The sequence below is a fragment of the Anser brachyrhynchus genome (genome assembly GCF_964034855.1).
Source record: "Anser brachyrhynchus genome assembly, chromosome: 3".
NCBI classification, from domain to species: Eukaryota; Metazoa; Chordata; class Aves; order Anseriformes; family Anatidae; genus Anser; species Anser brachyrhynchus.
The window spans coordinates 122,121,738-122,137,304 of NC_137696.1; positions in this window are offsets into that span (position 1 = coordinate 122,121,738).

Here is a 15,567-nt window from a genome sequence, read left to right on the forward strand (position 1 = left end):
CATTCCAGAAAGGTGAACTTCTTATGAAACATATGTTTCTTAGGCAGAAACATACAGTTTGGCACATCTCTTTTTATCAGGAATTTATCTTTCTTTTAAACACAACTGATCCCCCTTTTGTTGTTGTTGTTGTTTTGTAGGTAGGTTATTTATCAAATAGCCATCTAACCACTTTCCTCAAAGAGTTGATGAAATTAGTTGAAATCAAAAACAGTGATGTCCCAGCTCTGGCTGTTTGACATATTCAGTCCATACAGGCTTCCATGGAACAATAGGGAACCTTGGAAATCTATCCAAGTTGTAGAAAGGGTCATACTTTAAGCTTTAAAACTTTCTGAATGTATTATAATAATTTATACTTTTAATTTAAGAAAACCTTTGGAATTTTGCAATATTAGTTTCAATTTACACTTGATTTTAGCCTTTTTTTTTTTTTTTTTTTTACAATGGAATGTTGTTTCAACACAACATATGGGATATTTAGAACCGTACTGAAAGTGTGAATCATTAGTCTGATCCCTTACTGGAATTACTAGTTGAGAATCTCAAAAATTCAGAATCTGTCTTTTGGTTTAACTCAGTTTTCTGAAGTCTAAATCTGATGTCTTCAAGCTAACTGTCACAGAATTCACAGATAAATGCAATTATAATATAAATATTGAACATGAAATGCTTTGTTTGCATTACCAATTTCCCATCGACATCCAGAAATATGATCTAGAATTATGAGTTTTTCTGTTGTCTTCTGGCAACAAAGAAGAACTTTCTAAATGCAAGAGAACATGTGTTGCTCAGCTAAAAGATCTTATAATCTAGTTACTCTAAAGGCATTCATTGAATCCAGTCTTTGGAGATGAATTTTGCTCTCTAGTTACTTTTAAAATATATTCTTATATATAATTATATATTCTTAAATAATCTAGAGAACATATTCTTATGTTGTTTTACTATAACTTTAGAAAGCACTTCCTTGATTTCAGCTGTTTTCTTCCCTGGTGTAGCTCATTCACCACAGAAACATTGACAAACAGCATGGGATTCAGCTTTCTTATTACTCAGTGGAGTAAGACAGTCATCTGTAAAGAGTGGACCATCCCAATACCTCTCTGCAGAGGGAAACTTGAAAACTGACTTAGACCAGATGCTAACAAAAAATAAAAGTAATCATAATGAATCCTATTATCAATATCTACTGCAAATCAGGTCAAATTTTACCTGACATTACTGCAACATCTAGAAAAAGATTGTGCTCTGTTTACTCCTGAGGAAATCAATTTGTTCTTCATGGTGCTCCAATTTTCAGTACAGTAACAATAATGGAATAGTGTAATTGTTTAGTGCCGTATGAGGACGTGTTTAGTACTTAGTCGTTAAAAAAAAAAAAAAAAAAGAGTACTTCTTTTTTTCATTGGCGAACCCTACTGTTAAATGTGTCTCCAGCTAATGTTTAGTAACTACCTTGCTCTATCTTGTACCAATCTTCAATCTTGACAATAACTAACCTGAAATAACTGCAGTCTTCTTTAATATCAGATCATATTTACTTTGACAGTTTTAATTTGCTTGTTAAACAAAAGTTAAACAGTTAAATTCATGACACAACTTGAATGAAGAGAAGAAATTCTGTCACAATTTTCCTTCTTTGGAAATGTCTGCAATTTCTCTGACTTGTAGTTTTCATTACCAGGAGAGGTTACAACACTCTGGGTTTGGCCAAGATGCAAATTGATCTCCCACAAAGATTTAGAGAAAGTCTGGAGCAGTAAGTACCATAAATTACATGGAGGTGTTTAATTTGACTCTTTGCAAATCAGAGGCTCCAAGAAGAGCTAGACTTCTTGTTGAGGGTTATCATACAAAAGTGTTGCTGAACATAGGCATACATAGGGTCTGGCTTTCTTAAGAAAGCAAGCATGGGTTATGTGGAGACCAATCACAGGCAAGAAGGATGGGAAGATGGAGATAAGCAACATATAACTAGGATTTCAGTCTTGATAAGTGTTTGAGAAGCATAAGGATCTTCTTCATTTGCTAATTTCTCAAAAAGAGATGATATTTATACTAGTTGGACTTGCCAGCTAGATCTGCTGAGCTTCACAATCACCATAAATTGGTCAATAGCAGCAAAGTAAACTAGGCCTGAGTGCCCCATTTTTTATCATATATTTTTCTCCACTAATAAAAATACTATAACTTAAAAGATTTTAAAAATAAAACTTAGTATCATTGCTTCATCATCTTCATTCTTTCCCTGATCCAAAGCATGCAAGTTAGACTTAGAGCAGTTTTACTTAATGAAGATGGGAATTAGCTGGAAAATAACATATTGTGCTGTATGTAAAATGAGGAAAAGCATGCATAATGCTTCCTCTCATTTGTACATATTATATTTGTGATTGTCAAAAACAGGATTAACTATCCCTCTTGGGTTGTGCATTCCAAAGTGCTTAATCTATTCTCCCCTTGAAACCACAGAGTAACGACATTCATACACAGGCATACAGAAAAAGAAAATCTACCTTTGTTTCTCATCTCTCATTAATTTCCTACTACTTTCCATTAGCACCCAAAATCATTGCACTTCTCATTACTGGAAAAATAATTCACCCATATAAAATGCTGCATAATGAAAGACAAGTAGGAGAAGGAAAAAAAAAAGAAAAGAAAAAAAGAAAAAAAAGAAAAGCCTCTCCAAGTTTCACTCTAAGTGTCAAAACACAAAAATGTAACAGTTAAATGTAGATTATTATCCTTCAGCTTCCTTGAGGGTCAGAAATTCTTTCCATTAATCCCTGAAGATTCCTGAGACCTGCTGAAAGATGTGAATGAAGAAGAAGAAAAGGACTGAAGCAGTGATTGTCAGTGGATGTTTCTCAAACTGAGTATCTTGCCATCTACTTTTCGGCACTTGAGTACTAGGAATCAGAAGCTTCATATTCTACGGTCCCTATACAGCCAATAGAAAGATAGAAAGTAGAGCTCTAACGGCCTCAAGAAGTGCTTCTCTTCTTCCTTCTCTATAAGGATCTTTGAGTGACTGACAAAATAGATATCTCAGCCTTAGAAGCAACAGTCAATAAACAAACGAAATGTACAGGCTAGAGCAAGAGTTTCAAGAACCAGAAAGTCACAAGTCTATAATAATCATTTTAAAACCTTTATAATTATTATTTTTCCCCTGAATTGATATATCTTAGCAAAAAAGAATGTAGTGAAACAAATGGAAGTCTTTAATCCTAACTGATCTCCCCCCAAATGGTTCAAGTCTAGGGTAGGCACTAACTTCGGGGAAGCTATCAATATGTTTGTGAGATATTTTTCCAGTTATGGAAATGCATGCTCCTTCTTTCCTATATATATAGAGTTTTTCCTCCCCTGAGATTTGCAATGTTTTTGCCATCTGAATATGATACGCTGTCATAAACTAACTTTGCCATTACCAAATTTCCAGACTCCCTCTAACATGCATGACAATTAACCTGTTAATTCCTGTATCATATGGGTTTCTCTGTACAGCCTGCAAATTCCATGAGGAAACTGCCTGAAAAGAGCTTTCCTGAAATCTATTGTGTGCTTTACTGAATAATACCTCCTGTTCTATTTTGCTTCTTCTACTTAACATCTAGACAGAAAGCAAGGGACCACTATAAATAGATAACGTCATCACACATTTTGGATCACTAAGGCTATTAAACAAGGCTCAGGTTTTCTCACCCAACTTTAGGCACTTAACTGAGAGGCTTAATTCAAGGCTATCATCACCTTATCTTTCCTCTGTAGACAGTAGAAAAAGATCAGTACCCCCAGGTGTGATTCTGGTCAGACTACAATATGATTCTCTTTCCGTCCCTAACTCTAGAGGACATCTATTGTGGTTTTAATTTCCATAGAGCTCAGACAGTTAAAATCAGGTGAGATGAATAGCAAGTGGATTAACAAACAATAGATCTTGACTACAGTTTTGGTGAAGCTAATTTAATAATGCTTAGAAGCCTATATTTCATCAAAACATTCCAAATACAAGGGAATTCAGATAAGTTAATCTGTTTTTATCCTGACTCCATCCTCTTTATTCCTTCTCTTAGTGCACTCTTACTAGCACAGGGAATGTAACAGCATTGGCTCAGAAAAGTGCAGCTTAAACACATGCTTCTGGGTTTCATTCTTCTTAGGTGCAATATTTGACATGATTAAGCTGTTGCCAGGTAAGCAGGTTTGGATCAATAGGTAGGAAGCTGTCTTATGGTCCTGTGATCCCACTTACCTTTAATGGCCTGAGAAGCTAGAATGAAACTGTAGTACAGTACTACAAAAAAAAAAAAAAAAAAAGCACTTACTGTCACTCTCTTAGAAAACAGATCCTCAGCACAAAATATTTGTTTGACTCATTTCTTCATCGTTGCTTTCCACTTCTTTATTTAAGCACTGTAGCTTCTTTTTATGCAAATAAGAATGTTTTCAGACAAAGTGTTTTAAAAGAATATATACATAAACACGCACAAATGTTCCTAATCATTTGTGAGTATTTCTGTGATATGGTGGCACGACACTTTTGTGGAATGCAACACACCAATATTATTGCATTGTTGTGTGAAATGCAATGTTCACACTTTTGATTTTTCTGGTGATAATTCAAATTATCTCACTTTAACAGGGTTTTGATCTGTTAAAAACTAGAGAAAAATGTGAATCAGATACTAGTTGTCCTGGTACAAAAGAATTTGATTTCATTTATGATATGGGAGATCAGAGTCTGGCTGAATCTTAGAATCACAATGGATTTTATCCAGTGTCATTGTCCAGAACAACTCAGACCATCTATAGGCAAGCTTGTTTTGCTAAACTTGAGACTGTGAAAGTTTTTAAGTATACATATGTGTATAAAACATACTTTTATTTTTAGATCAGCATGCATATGTGACAATTTTTATTTATATTCTCTACACATCATGACTTTCCAGTTTATTAAGCAAATAAAATAGTGCCTATGGTAGTGTAAATTTTTATAGCTATATTTTCTCACTCTGCAGACTAATTTGCATATCTATATATCAGCAGCAAGTTAACAGGACCAGAGACACAGAAATGGAGTGGACAAAAGACACCTTAAGAAGCTACAAACCAACAACCAGAAAGCCTTTTAGCTGTAAGTCAGCAGACTTTTATGTCAAGCTTGGCTGACTAATTATTGCTTATAATTTGCATTAGGATTAATTAACTAATTAGAGAGGAATGTCTGAAGGCAAAGTTATGGCTCTGCTTGTCAAGCTGAGGACTTTAATTATTCTGATATTTTTAATTATAATCAGCTGCTGAATGAGTATTACATTGTCAGCTACTATAGCTGTAGCTGCAGCGGGTAGGGAAGCTGAAGGAATTGTGGGTATTGTACTAGCACTTCACCTAGAACCATGGAAAGGTAATGCCAACTATGCAAATATAATAGGAAAGCCTTCTGGCTTCAGTACTCATTAAAAGCATGTACACAGCACTATGCAAACAGTGACAGTTCAGGGTTCCATATCATTTTAAGAGTAAGACAGCAATATTTCCTCAGGAACGTTCCTGAGCCTATTTTTTTTTTTTTTTTTTTTTTGTGAGCCTGAATTGTCTCATGGTCCCTAGGTGCACATAGCTCTATGCATATTGCTTTAGGAAGCTAAATGTACAAGGGACTGTAAAGAAAGCACAGCCTAGAGCTAGGACAGGGAAAAAGGCATCTTCTTCCTACCTGTTTCTCCAGTATAAATTAGCCCAAGATGTCTGTGTTCCAATTAACGGAGGCTTTTCAGTGCTGCAAGGAGGAGAAGCCCTAACCATTGCAGAACAGGATCATTTCTGAGACACAACATATCTGATTTGTTTGCCAAGTCTTCTGTGATATCTTGGCTTAAGGGCTTGATCTCACAGCCCTGTCAGGAGTAAGTTTGTTCAGCAATTTAATGAGGCCACTCCTTTTCTAAGTCTTTTGATAACCATCATCGCAGACTAAGGATGCTTCATTATCCTCAACAGATATAATCTCACAACCCGTGTGTCAATACTCACATTTTGAAAATGGGAAGTGGGGAATAGATTAACTAAGAGCTGGAGTGAACTTCAGTACAATTTCCCTGCTTGTTGCTTTGCTGAAACTTAAGCCTATGAATGCCAAAGGGTGGAATACAGTCACTTGGTTTAGGTCCAAACTTTGACACTATTTTAGACATTTGACCTGAGATGGTTCAATATGTCTTAAATAACCACCTAAAATCTCTGTACCACTTCTGAAAAGAAAGATCTGGTCTGCCTAATGGTGATGCTTCCTTCTTATTGAACAGGCACTTTTACAGGGCAATGCAGCCTGAACCACTTCTACCAAGAGTATAAGGAATCAGTATGAACTGTTGGGTGTTTTGGTATGCAACTTATCTAATCCCCTTTAAGGAATAAAATTATTATTATTTTAATATTAATTTTAATATTTTTATATTTAATATTTTAATAATATTAAGATTATTAATTCAGCTGTATATCATAAGAAGATAACAGGAAGGCTGAATGAAGCTGGTATTTAGAGTATTCTGCTGAGAAGGGACCACAGTTCATACCAAAGTCTCCAAGAAACACATGGTTTTTACTTTAGAATTTCTTAAGGACTGGTAAATCAATGTAGCCCTGAACTGTGAAGTGCTTCATACTTCTTTAGGCTAGATCCTTACTGCTAGCCTTTTGTTTAAAAGGGAGATAGCATCACTTTCACACCACATTCTAGGTGACAGATCACATCCTGGCTATGCCCAATGTTTTAAGTAGCCGAAGAATTTTCAGTAAGAGTCATTGTTGTGCATAAGCCTAGATTACAAGGACTATCGCTAAAGCAGACATTTCCGGATGTGTACGGGTAACTAAAGTAATCCTGAACTTTCAGTGCAGTAGGAAGGCATTTAAGCATGTTTAAGATTAGTCAGTCCTGAAAAATACGCAAACTCTGTCACTGTCTACAGCTTAAGGGCTTTTGGAGTACAGCCTCATTTAGGTAGAAGTGAAGATAACTGAGTTCCACACCAACTTTCTCTTTGCCAGGTGTTCTCAATGTCTTCTGTACAACATGCACAGAATTGAGTTTCCCAGAGGGTAATGAGGCCCACCTAAGCTCTAAATACAATGAGAAGTTGTAGATCTGCCTCCATGGACTACAGAGACAATTGCATCCCAAACCAAGGCAGTTCACTTAGATGAGGTGGTTATAGGTGCATGTATAAACTGGATCAGGATTCACAAAATAGGCAGTTCTATTGATCTGATCTGTCTAATTGTCCTAGTCAGTGGCAGTGGGATTCATCTGACTTTGACCGAGGACCTTCTCCTTAGAGGCAATGGAAAAATTTCCTTTTCATATTTCTAGTGTGATTCATTTCATCCTACAAAAGATGCCTGAAAGAGGCCAGAGGAATCACACCCAATGTCTATAACATGGAACAGGTTAAAAAATACTTCCCAATTGTTAGTTATGATATTTTTTGAGCTGCATGAAAAAACTCTTACAAAACCTGGTATCTGTAATGAAGCTGTTAAAGAGAGCAGGTTCTTCTTCTTACTTGTATCTACTCTTTGAATGTACTTCTGAGCTTCATCTGAAAATCCCTTGAAGTTAAAATTTTCTGGGAAAAAAAAAAAAAGACAATCCGTTGATGAGACTTAGGTAGCCATCTCCTAGGAAAATTGAAGCTCAAGATCATAATTCCCCATCAATAGTCTAAACTTCGTTTATTTGTGAATTTTATTTTCAGGCATTGGAAACTACTTAAAGACTGTAGTTTATCTAATGATGTAATTCCAAACTTTGTATTGCAGTACAGAACAAAATATCATAGAAATCATGTAGTAGATATCAAAATTTAATGTGTAGAATTGGATGCTGCATTGCATAAATCCTTCTGTGAGGTTACCCAGACAGGTCATTCAAGGTCACATTTAAAATGGGGAATTTATAGAAAAGTAAGGTCTTGAACCTAAGTCTCAGAATAAGGCACTCCTAATGCCTCCGATATCATAGTTATTATTTTTGGACTATATTCCTCAAGTAACAATTCTCAAGTTCCCTTGTGCTTGTAGGACATTTCCTTAGAAGTGTAACAGGAAATAAAAACTACTTTGGATAAGCACTGTTCCCCAAATTTTGACTGTTTATTTTTCTGTGACCCTGCATGTTAAGGAAGTGGTCACATGTGCCCCAATGCAGAAGCAAGAACACAAGAGGGAAACTATGAAAACCATGAACACTTCTCCAATATTTTTATAATGGGAGAAAATGTGAAAAATTTCTACATATTTTCTAATTGAAAAAAAAAAAAAAAAAAAGATGAGAGAGATTAGTATGTTTGTTTGTTTGTTTGTTTGTTTTCCATGCTCTTTTCTGAACATTGTGCAGTGCACCGTGCAAACTGTGTGCATGTACAAGATCAAGATTCAACTCTGAAATGGAAAAATTTCCATTTGAGAAATGCAAATATCGCACTGGAAAGATATTTACCAAGGATATACCTCTAAAAAGCAGAATATGTTATATTCCAAATATATGCACTTGTTTAAAAAGTTAATGTTTTAAGCTTTCTGCCTTCTAGCCAAGTATATCTAATCTAATTAGTGCTTTCCAGCCAAACATGGCCATAAGCAGGCCCAGAGTACATTGATGATTCAGAAGACATGGCTCACCTCGGGCCTTTTCCGCTCCTCAGTCTATCCTAAGATTTTGAATGTACCTTGCAAAATACTACTTAGTTTGATGAGTTTGTCACTATTCCAATTTTATGTTCCTGCAAAAGAGCACAAAATATCCAGATGTCTTCTCTTCACTTTTGTATCAATTGTCTTACACCGATGTGGTTGAACAGTGAATTAGGGGTGCTAGCACGGCGGCAATCCAAGACTTGCATTTTAATCACCCTCACTCAGCAGTGCTAAAGACACTGTCATGAACCTCAAAAGGCTACGTATATATCACTGTTTCTTGGGAACTAGATTCATGCAGTTCAAGTCTATACAAAGCTCTATCTTCTGGTTGCAGCATGAAAATATCCTGTGTAGAAGCACAGTATAGAAGAAAAAGGCTGGTATGTGACTGAAGAAACTGTGACTGAAGTAATTGAGTCTACCACAGATGACTTTGCATGAATTTGAGTTCTCATTTCTTTCCACACAAGCTCACCCTACAAATGAATAAGATGGCAATATTCACTTTAACTAGCTCTTTCAAATTGTAGTGACCCTTATCATATGAAAGCATATCACCTAATAGAGAATAAACTGTTCTCACTGGACCTAACGCAAATAATCATAACAGTAGTAGTAATATAAAAATATTAAATTAAACAAGAGCAAATGCCAGATTCTGCACCTGGGATGGGGCAATGCTGGCTATATGTACAGACTGGGGGATGAGAGGGTGGTGAGCAGCCCCATGGAAAGGGATTGGGAGTTGATTCTAGTTGATGACAAATTGAATTTGAGTCAACAGTGTGCTCTGGCAGCCAGGATGGCCAAAGGTATCCTGGGGGTGCATCAGGCATGGCACTGCTAGCTGGTCGAGGGAAAGGATTGTCCCACTCTGCTGGTGAGGCCACTCTACTGGTGGGGCCTTATCTCAAGTACTGTGTGCAGTTTGGGGCACCACAATATAAGAAGGACATAAAACTGTTAGAGAGTGTCCAGAGGAGCGCTATGGATCTGTTAAAGGGTCTAGAGTACAAGATATGTGAGGAGATGTTGAAGTCCCTTGGTTTATTCAGCCCAGAGAAGAGGAGACAGAGGGGAGGCCTCACGGTAGCCTGCAGCTTCCTCAGAAGGGGAGCAGCAGGGCAGGTGCTGAACTGTGCTGTCTAGGGACAGTCACAGGACCCGAGGGAATGGCATGGAGCTGTGACAGGGGAGGTTTGAAAATTTTTAGGCTAATTTTTTTTGGCCTGAGAAAGAGCACTCCACTATGACCACCTTTTGTGGTCCATCTTGAACTACAGAGGTAAAAACAAGAACAACAAAACCTTTTGTGTGTACAAAACCTAAAAACAACAGAACAACCTAACGATCCAAAGAATATATACTAAGTCTTTTCAGTGTTTTCTGATGTGTACCAAGGAGAGGGAAGAAGATGAAAGGGGAAGAGTGAATGGCTTACAGTTTTACCTTTTCTTCTGCTAGGAAAAATCTTTTCATAAATGCACAAACATACTTTACAAATTTAATAAAACGAGGATGACCATATTAACTCTGTGATCATCAGGGACTTATTGCCATCAGCTTTATGCCATTTTGGGTGAAGCTCAGTCAATGTTGGGATAGAGTTAGATTAGATATTAGAAAGAAATTCTTTACTCTGAGGATGGTGAAGCATTGTCTGCCCAGAGATGCTGTGGATGCCCCATTCTTGGAAGTGTTCAAGGCCAGTGATGGGGTCTTGAGCAACCTGGTCTGGTGGGAGGTGTCCCTGCCCATGGCAGGGGGGGTTGGAATGGATGTTCTTTAAGGTCCCTTCCAACCCAAACCATTGTATGATTCTGTGATTTTATTGTTATATGATTCTATGATACCAAACATTTTTTGATTTTCTTCATATTTTGGATGTACTCTATTTTGTCTTCCACTATTTCTCGTTTGTTTTCAATAAGAAATAAATATTTTTCAGTCCAGAAGCAGTCACAGAACTTTGTATAATTATCAGTGATCTGTATATCTACTTCATTTTCATTTTTCATGGCTATAGAACTCTCCTTTATTCTCCCATTTTCTAGACTGTTTTTATAACCACTCTTTAGATTTGTTTGTGTCTTAGCTGAAACTGTTCTACACTTCCTTGATAGAAACTCTGATGTCTGAAACACCTAGCTAGGCATATGGCTGTAATGGATTTTTGAATTTCTTAGGAAGTTAAAAAAGCTGCAAAGCATTCTTTAGTACACTGAAAGGTTTTATGGATATGTTTGGATCAAATAAAGCATTTTACACCAACTTTTTTTTTTTTGGGGGGGGGGGTTATTTAAAAAGAAAAAAGGCACCTTTTCAGTTAAAAACTTTTTGACATATTTTAAGAAAAATAATAGTAAAAGAACCAGCTTCAATGAAAAAGCTACCTGAAGCAAAATTCACAACTTGAGAAGAAAGATTTCTATTGTCTATTGGGAAAAAAAAAATAAAATCTAGAAATGGAATGTTTATGTATCCTCCAAAAATTGCTAAACATTTTCACACCCCAAAATGATAAAGACCTCAGTAAAATCAAGTGGTCCTTGAGAAACCTCCGTTTGCAATTGCAAATTGCAAATTTGCAATTTATATTAGTTCTTATATAAATGAAAGAACTTCACCCTGACAGAGGAAAGAAACTACAGAATTATCCAGTGAATGCTCCTTGGTCTCCTTATCTGTTCCGATTTTTTGATGCCAAGAGGTGTATGTATATAGGCAGAAGAGGACTCATTAATGTGTGGGTAAAAGTTAATGCATAGTCCAGAAGTTTAATGGTGAGACAGTCTGGTTATTGCAGGACTGGACAATGATAGGAGAAAAGCAAAAATAAGAAATCCAGAGGAGTCCAGGCCTAGAAAAGACACAATTGGAAAGAGACTGATATGGAAGTCAGGGGTATTGTTCCATATGTGTCCTGAAGTCACCAAACAAACCTTCCCCAGGTCCTTACTCTTGAGTCACTAACATCGGCTAATCACTACCTCTGTGACACAATGATGCTTATTTTTCATTGCTAATGGGAGGATACTAATTGCAATATTCTCCTGACTCAGGTATGGTGCTGTCAAAAAACATAAAATAAAAAATAAAATTAATGAGAAAAACAGAAAGACATGGGAAGCCTACAAGCAATGCCATACTTACAGTGATACTTTTCCATCACCTAACACTCTGGCATTCTTACATCCCTAAAAATTAAAACCTACAAAATCAATCATCTCCTTTAGATATCTAGATAAATCCTTGCATCCAAAATCACCAGGGGGTGTTTCTTAATGCCATATAAATAGTTAGCCACAGGCTTGCCTGGATAATTATGCCTAAACTCTGCCCTAAAGGCAGCCATCCCTGGCGTTGAAGAGCACCTGAAAGGAAGGAGCAAATTCCGTGTTTTGATTGAATATGAGTTGGAAATCTTTTCCTTAATGTTTGGAATTATCTGCTCCAAGAGGTAAAATGTGGGTATAATTCAGTTTTATTCAAAGTGAAAAATAAGCTTCATTATTTGTTATAGATACTGGCTGCACCAATGGACTTTTGGTATAAAAAAAGATTGAATTTCTAACATTGGTAATTATGAACCTTTTCCAAAAAAAAAAAAAAAGTGAACCTATTCACATACCTTAGGCTGGATAATAAGTTAGATTTTGTGGTGTGCCAGCAAGGACATTTTGGGACATTTGGGATATTTTTCACCTTCTATTGCACTGAGAAAACATCAGGCAGACATTTGCTGCACAAAAGATTTCCTGGGCAGGGGTATTAGGAGACCATCAATCCCTCTTATCTGAAAAGTTACATTCAATGTATTTTGATTTTCTTTTAGAAAAGTGTAACTACATTCCAACTAAACAAGTGAGAATAAATTCTATGTGAATTTTGCCCTGTATTCTTAGAGAATAAATTTTCTCCCATGGGATGCCTGTGTAGGATACAGATTAGCATTAAAGACCTAAATTTATATTTTTCCTTCTTCAAGCATTTGATACAAAAGGAAACCCTTAAAAATTATCATCTCTTATATTCTTTCCTAGATGAAAATTCCCCACACTTTTGTCCATGTAAACTCAGAATTAGTCTCCTGCAAGTTTAGGTGGTGGCAGTTCCTGAACACAGTCATATTTTGCAGATAACAGGATTAGCTTGGATGTGGGTAATAAGTTGGTGAATCTCCCCCTGGCCATTTCTCAACACTGTGAGAGCACTAATCCTTTATGCTTTGATGTCTTCTAGTTTTCCATCAGGTGCAGCTCGGCACTTTTGTCCTGGGGCAGTCAGCGCTCTTATAAGATCTCATAGTGTCCTCATTAGCTGCGCCTATTTACCCAGCCAGCCTGTTGAACCCAATTTATAGTTTATGTGATTAATTCCCAAAGTACAGTAAACCCTAGCTTTAAGGCTCTCTATTATATGACTGCATCTCATATAAGGGCAAACACTAGCTACTGCTCTTTTGTTATATGACTTCTCCATATATAAAACTGTAATAATTTTGCTCTCAACTACACATTAAACATCATTATATATACCTCCTTTCAGACGTACAGCCTATAAAAATGTTGCACATTGGTTCATAAAAAAACATGCATGCACAAGAGTTCTTTCTTGGTTCTTTTCTATTTTTATTCTTAAAATCTATGTCTTTAACATTTTGTATTACAATTATTGATATTGTTGAGTAAGTCTAACAAGGCACATAATTTAGAACTGTTTATCCATGGAATTGCAGGTTACAAAGGCTTAGCAGTCAAAGTAGCAGCCTATAACCACTGGCACATTTTTTTTTTTTTTTTTAACATGCAGGTTTTGTAGATAAAAGACTTATGTTGTGAATTTTTATGCAGTCATTTAAGTCAACTGATGACATCTGTCAGCTCTGCTGTATTTCCTCCTATTGGGATATGAACTATGGGAGTTGGAGCTCTAGCAATTTGCATGCGAAAGAACATTGTATCTTTTTTTAAATGGATGATTATTTCCAGTTATCTCTCCTCAAGGGTTCACTGGGAGAGGCATCCTGCAGGTTTTTCTTTATTATTATTATTATTATTATTATTATTATTATTATTATTTATATTGTCCATCCTTCTAGTTTAAAAACAAACAAACAACAACAACAACAAAACAACAAAAAACCACAGCTCCTTGGAATTCTCAGTTACACTGGATGATCCCAATCACCAAAACAAACCACAAAATCAGAAGAAAATCTCAGAGAATTTTGAGTAAGATGCTCAAGGTAGTGAGCAGAGAGGATATCAGAAAAGCTTGGTTGAAAGGGGATCATTCAGTGTAAGCACAGCTGACCAAAGCTGATTGGTTAAACAAAGAGACCGAACTTGCTATACAAAGGCCACATTAGAATCAGCTGCAACACTTAAAAAAAACCAACAACAACAACAACGAAACAAACAAAAAAACTATAAATCACAGAATGTCAAATTGTTAACCTTAAAGCACTTTAGAATACAGCTGTGGCCAATGAGTATCTCATTTTGATTTAAAATTAGGTTTAGTCTGTTTTGTTCAGTATCCTTAGTGCCATCTGACAAATGGTATGAGATACCAGCTAGCCCCCAAATACCCTACCTTACTGAAAACCTTAGGGAAGGTAGGCTCCAGATCTGTGGGTTTCCCTTAAGCTACTTAGTCAGTAAGTCTTGAACTTGACCTGGAATGATGAATCCCCTGGAAGGGCAACAGAATTATTTAAACTTTCTGACCTTTAGTCCCTTAGTATTTCCAGTGAGACATATCTACACTGATATCTGTCTACCAAAGTCTGGACTGGGACAACCAATATGCATACAGTCACACATATTTATGTGTATATATAACTTGATACCTAAAATGTAAGTATATATATTACTTTTATACATGTGCATATATATTCACATAAAATTAAACAGAATAATAAATTTTATAAAAAAAAGTTTTATTTAATTTGATTTATGCTGTCATAACCCAAAGGAACAAAAAGGTTTCATGCAATGTTCCTTCCCAATTCACCATGTTTCTGCAAAAAAAGGCAAAGGGAATTCCCTTTCACTGAACATTTGGCCAAAGACATAGAGCTTTGGGCACAAAAAGTTTCTATAAGAATAGTTGATCAGTGGCCTGGCATATTAGTAAGGCAAACTTTTTTGACTTTTTCACTGAGCAACTGTACATTGTGATTTTCTCAATATATATGCCTTTTTTTTTTTTTTCCACTTCAGTTTTCTTTTGGTGAGATTTAAGATTCGGGTGATTTCATTGAATGGTTCTCTCAACAATGAATGTGTTGAACAGCCCAGCAGCCCAGTCACAGACATAAGAACTAAGACTCCTAAGTATATGACTACATGCATATGAAGCAAACAAGTCTTGGGCAGCTGTCTTGGATATGTCTGTATACAATAGCACATACAATATACATATACAATATCCATATACAATAGCGTGTGTTGAACATTTTAATTATTCTTCTTCACCGAGATTAATGTCCTAAAGTCCCTGGACCCATCTATGTTTTATGTGCATTTATTTATCCACTGGAAAACCTGGAGAGGAACTGTTTTCTTTTCAATAAATAAATAAATAAATAAATAAATAAATAAAATCTTTTTAAATGTAGAAAAATAATTTCATATAACTATATTTATGTATGTACATATAAATTGCATAAATACAGCATTTTATATATTTATATTTTTATTACTATATAGGATAAAGCAACATATGTTATTACAGAACAAACTCTTTATTAAAATTTTGAACAAGTAGGAAAGAAAAAAGAAAAATCTGGAATCAGATGTTAAAGTAAAATTATATGAGCTAGGTTTTATTGTTCTAATACCTTAT